A 6,000-nucleotide genomic window follows, 5' to 3' on the forward strand; every position below is an offset into this window, starting at 1 on the left:
AGAAGCAAATAGCATACAAACAAATCTAATGTGGAGAATTTCAATCCTGCACACTTTATAACAGCTGTAAATCAATAAAACTTGAACTGCATAAAAACATTACTGTTAGATGAAGCAGTTACTCGCTTTACTCATCTTCCTAACCATTTATTTATTTATTTTATTTTATTTTATTTTACATTTGTTGACCGGGATGGTCCAACTTGGATACATGTCCATTTTCAGCGGAGGCCCGGGGAGAAAAGCTCCACATTGCAAAAAAAAAAAATACATATAAGTTTACACATTACATAGATGGAAAAAATATGCTAGTTAACATATTGTATACATTCATGTAAAAACTGATGATAGCAGAATTACAGTTAAAATACAATTCTGAAGAGAAAAAAACTAGTGAAAAACTAGTGCAATTCAAGGGACTTTAAAGTACTATGTAGAGTTTCCAGTTCATTGCTTTTCTAGAGTTCTGAGGGATGATAAAGAAACTGCTTACTTTATTAAAGAAGGGTAGGATTAATAGTCGGTTAGAGTAGGAAATTGAGAAGATATCCAGTTTGTTCAAGTAGTGTAGGATGTGTTATAGTTGACAGGAACCTAGCCTGGGTTTACGCAGGGGCATATCCAATGTGCCTTAAAGAATTGGGTAAGATTTTTCTTGAATTGAGAAAGTGAATTGGAGAGTCTTAGGTTGTTAGGTAGGGAGTTACAAACCTTGCCTATAGAATTAGCATAGAGAGCATCCCCTCCCATATTGTTGGATTTGATGGTTTGGACCAGTAATCTGTTAGAGGAGCGAAGACTACTTAGGTTGAAATAGGGGGTCAGTAGATTTAGTGAGGGAGTTTTTTCAGGTTCCTTCATGATTTTATATGCTTCAGAGAGTTGGTTAAGTTTGAGAATATTTGGTAGTTCTAACCAGTCAAGTTTCTTTAGGTTAAGTCAGTGATGTGTTCTATAAGGGGCACCTGTAATGAATCTAGCAATGTGATTGTAAGTCACGGAAAGTTTATTAATGTCCCCTATGTTGAGGAAAGAAAAAACAGGGGAAGCATACAGTAGTGTGGAGAGAAGATGGGTACGTGCTATGGTTAGTTTGGCAATGGGGGTGAGGAAGTTCTTAATTCTATACAGTGATCCGAGTTTCTTATTTACAGTCTTTATGGTTTGACTGATGTGTAAGTTAAATTTAAGTTTATTGTCAATAGTGACCCCTAGTAGTTTAGTGTTAGTGTCAGGTTTAATTATGGTGCCATTATTAGATTGAACGAAGAAGGTGCTATTATTAGCTAGTGGGGAGTATTGCACTGGAGGAGGAACTGAGGTGGGAAAGAATAGTAATAACTTAGTTTTTTTAGGATTTAGGATGAGATTCCTCTCTGATGGCCATTTTTCAATTGTACCAAAGCATTGTTGGGTCATTATTTGTAAGTCAGGGAGAGCGACATTTGAGCAGATGAGGGTGGAGTCATCTGCATATTGGATGCATGTGGCTTGAGGGATAACTGAGTGGAGTTCATTTATAAACACGGAGAAGAGAAGGGGACCTAGAATGGAGCCTTGTGGAACTCCTATGGTATTAGGTAAGGGTTGAGAGAGCTTATTTTGCCATTGGACTGCCTGTTGCCTTCCAGAGAGATAGGCATGGAACCAATTGAGAGCTAAATTCTCAAAGTGGAAGGTTTTTAGCATCTGTAGCAGTAGTTGGTGATTGACCATATCAAAGGCTTTTGACAGGTCAAGAAATAGGGCAGAAGATTTTTTTTGTTGTTGCGATTTTTATTAATTGAGTCAGTAAAGGATAGGAGGGCAGTGGTCGTACTATGGTAGGGTCTAAAGCCGTGTTGAGATTTGGTCAAAAGATTGTTTAGAGAGAGGTGATTAAGAAATTGTTTATGAACACATCTTTCCATGATCTTAGCTATTGGAGATAGAATTGCTATGGGTCTGTAGTTAGATGGTTCGGTAGAAGGACCACCTTTATGGAGTGGTATTACGTAGGATATTTTCCAGATATTGGGTATTGTGGCCTCAGTAAAGGTTCTGTTTATCAGGATGGAGATGGGGTAGGCTATACCATCAGCTGCTATTTGCAGGTATTCAGCTGGGAGCCAATCTGCCGAGAGGGTGGTAGGTTTAAGTTTTTTCAGTAAGGTTTTGATGTAAGAGGTAGGGATAGGCTGTAATTTGAAGGATGGGAATGTGGCTTCAATAACATTAGTTTGGGGTGGGGAAGCAAGCTCCCCTCAGAAACAAGAGTAAAATCCATTCCAGCACCCTGACTAACAAAAACTACTAAGCGACTACTATTAGAGATCAGGCTTGGAAAACGTATACATAAAATAAAACTCTGTTAACCCTGCAGGATTATAGATATCTCAGAAATCTCACAAAAAAAATACTTAATGACAAGAAAATATTTTACAAACCTACAAAGTACCTACACAAATAACACTGTTCTGGCAGTCCATAAAGTCACTGCTAAACCCCAGGCAACCCTCTGCCACCCCCAACCCACCACAGCCTCTAAATACCCAGGTAATGCAACAACTCAGTTCAGCACCCACTTTGCAAGTTCCATCTTGTCTCTAACCAAACAAAACTCCACATCACCATTCACTATTCCACATACCCCTACCATCAAAGTATCCTTTAGACTTGAAAGTGTACCCACCCCAACCAAAAAAAAAAAAATCTACTACAACTGAAACAAGCCACCGTGGCAGCTGAGAAATTACCAGCAGAGTACCTAAAAATACCATCAGAGTCTATAGCATTCCCAGTGTCCATATCTGTCAATATATTCATAAAAGAAAGCTAAGTCCCCAACATGTTGAAAATATTATACATCATACCCTTACATAAGCATAAACATTTTACCGAACTAATGAACTACCCAATCAAAAGCTGTCTGTCCACCCCTAAGATGTTATGCTCAAATACCTTACCAACCATAATCTACTCTAACTCAGCATGGCTTTTGACTTAATCAAAGCACCACTAATGCCCTTTAAAACTTTATGGTTAATCGACTCTGAAACAATTGGGAAAATAAACAGCACCTGGAACGGTCGACAATGTAGAATAACACCAGTATCTGCTCTCAGTCAGTAGTAGCAGCACCGAACACCTCTTGTAGAACAAAATGCGTTTATTGAAAATAAAACAAGCTAAAATCCAAAGCACACAGAGTTAAGCGCTTTCATCTACTCTATGTAGACTTCCTCAGAACTAAATCATCCTAGCCACTACCCTCTTATATACAAACATGAATCAATTAGTTTCATCAATTATATAAAACAATTAAAACATAATAAGTTGTTAATGAGAATTTAAAGTGCTCAGTGCTTCATTTCCTTGTCAATTGCCTTTTTTGTGGAAAAAAGAACAAAGAATATTCATTCAAACTTCCCACACTTATTAAAAACAGTTACCACATAAAATGTATATACCAAGAAATATTTATAATATTGACATTTGTAATATTGACACACATGCCACAATAAAATACATCCTTGCTTTAACTAAACTTTTGTAAATCTCCACCTCTCTTAGCTACCCTCTATTTTCCAAAATGGGTTTAATGGCGATTGTTTCATTAAGTCCAGGATATGCAGAGGCATTTAGTTTGATTTGCCACCTAGTTTCTTCTTCTCCAAGTTTATATTTCATACTTCCCCCTCTTGGATTTACTTTTATACATTCTAAAATGCCAAAATTAAAGGAATCACAATGTGTGTTACCACTGAGATGTCTCCATAAAGCATTGTTAGTATCCTTTTTTCTTATTTTATAAAAATGGTCGTAAATTCTAAGACATCTCTCAGTCTTCCCCACATAAAAACAAAAAGCATTTGGTACACTTAGCCAAATAAACAAGGTAAGAGGTTCTGCAATTACCTTTTCGAAATCTAACCTCGGTTTTATTTTTGTCCTCCAGAATTAAATAAGGTACCCTAATAATTAACCCACATTGGTTACAGCTCCCACATTTTGTGGTACCTATGGAATTGTGTCCATGATTACTGTCCATAGTTTTCTTTTCTAGTCTCATTTTCAAATTGCATCCATTCTTAGATACAAATTTAGGTGCCCCCCCCACCTTCTTATATACACTGTCATCAGTTTTCAGTATATTCCAGTTGTCTTCTATTATTTTCTTAATATCTCCCACTTGGGGGGCATATTGCAAAATACATGCCCTAGTGAATTAATTAATAACCGTATCTTTATTTGTCACGTTCATCTCCTGTATGTGGTCTGTCCCTGTTCCCAATATGGGTTTATATTTATTCCCCCATTCTTTTTTCACATACTCTTTTATATCTGCTATCATTCCCATGGGGTAACCCCTTGTCTTAAACATATTCCCTATAATATCCATTTCGAGTACCATATCGGAGAAATCAGATGCCATTCTAGCTGCCCTAATGCACTGACCTTTAATTATGCTCCTTTTCTGATGACTAGGATGTCAGCTAGAATATTCCAAATATGCATTACTAAAGGTATCCTTTCTGTATATGTTGGATTTAAATCTCCCATTCTCTACTGTAATACGAGTGTCCAAATAAGATATGGACCTCTGGTCTACACTGAATGTGAATTTTAAATAATCACACCTAGTGTTTAAGTACATTTTAAACTCATTGAGACTATTCTCTTCCCCCTTCCATATTAAAAACACATCATCCAAAAATCTTAGGTAACACAGTATGTTGTCATTCCATTCAGATTGGAAAATATATTCTGTTTCCCAATCCAATAAAAACAAATTAGCAAAAATGGGGGTACATGCTGCCCCCATGGCTACCCCTTTACATTGCCTATAGTACTCTCCTTCAAATAGAATGTAATTATAAGACAGGACTGTTTCCATAAATTCCATAATCAAGCGTATTTCATCCCACTTTAATCCACTAAATTTTTCTGTACTGTTATTAAATCTACTAAGCCCTTCTTCCTGGGGTATGCTTGAAAAAAGATCTACTATATCTACTGTTACCAAAAACATATCCTTGGTAACTAGAGTTGGGACCAACCTTCCCAAGAATCCGTAACTATATGCTTAATTTTACTGTAGGTGGGTTTCAACCAGCTATCTATCACTTTACCAAAAGAAAAATTTTTGATCTGTTACCGGAAATGATAGGCCGGAAGGGGGGATCATTTATATCCTTATGCACTTTAGGTATACCCACTATACTGCTGATAATGGGATTTTCATCCTTCAAATAATTATACACATCTGAATCAATCCTTTCATCTAACAATAGTTCTTCCAAGAATAAATCAATTTTGTGGTACCCTATATTTACTTCATTAATGGATGACACTTCATAATTTCCTGAATTAAACAAAATACTATTAATTTTATTTACATATTCAACAGTATCATAAATCACCACCCCCCCACCTTTGTCAGGTTTCATTATTCTTATATTTTTGTTAGCTTGAATTTGTTTTAAAAGTTTAAATTCACTGTATTGTAAATTAAACTTATTTTTAAAAAGTTAAACTCTAATGTGTGCTTTGGATTTTAGCTTGTTTTATTTTCAATAAATGCATTTTGTTCTACAAGAGGTGTTCGGTGCTGCTACTACTGACTGAGAGCGGATATTGGTGCGACTCTGAAACAATGATAAACTACTCTCAACAGTCTTCCTAGATCTATCTAAAGCATTGGATACCGTCTCTCAGCAGAAACTCCTTGAGGAACTAGCCTCTCTAGGCCTCAGTGTTCCATTACTAACCTGGTTCCACTGCTACTTATCCAATAGGAAGCAAGCTGTGAAATGGCATGAAGACTGTTATGATTTCCTCAGTCACAGCCGGAGATCCCGCTGGGATGAATTCTAGGATCCCTACATTGCAACATCTTTCAGTAATCTGCACTCTGCCACTAAACAAGCTACTGTGACACAATATGCAGATAGTGCCAAACTTATTTGCTCAGCCACAATATTAGTCTCCCTACACAAAACTACCCAAAAGGCTGTTTTT

The 6,000-nt window shown here is 36.6% G+C and overlaps 1 protein-coding gene across 3 annotated transcripts in view; it reads left to right on the forward strand.

The window, feature by feature from the left end:
- The window catches only part of GNB1 (G protein subunit beta 1), a 1,803,552-nt gene that overhangs the window by 1,292,420 nt on the left and 505,132 nt on the right, over nt 1–6,000 (forward strand). The gene's annotated exons all lie outside the window — the stretch shown is intronic.

Source organism: Protopterus annectens, chromosome 2.part1, assembly GCF_019279795.1.
Source record: "Protopterus annectens isolate FY-2018-M chromosome 2.part1, PAN1.0, whole genome shotgun sequence".
NCBI lineage: Eukaryota > Metazoa > Chordata > Ceratodontiformes > Protopteridae > Protopterus > Protopterus annectens.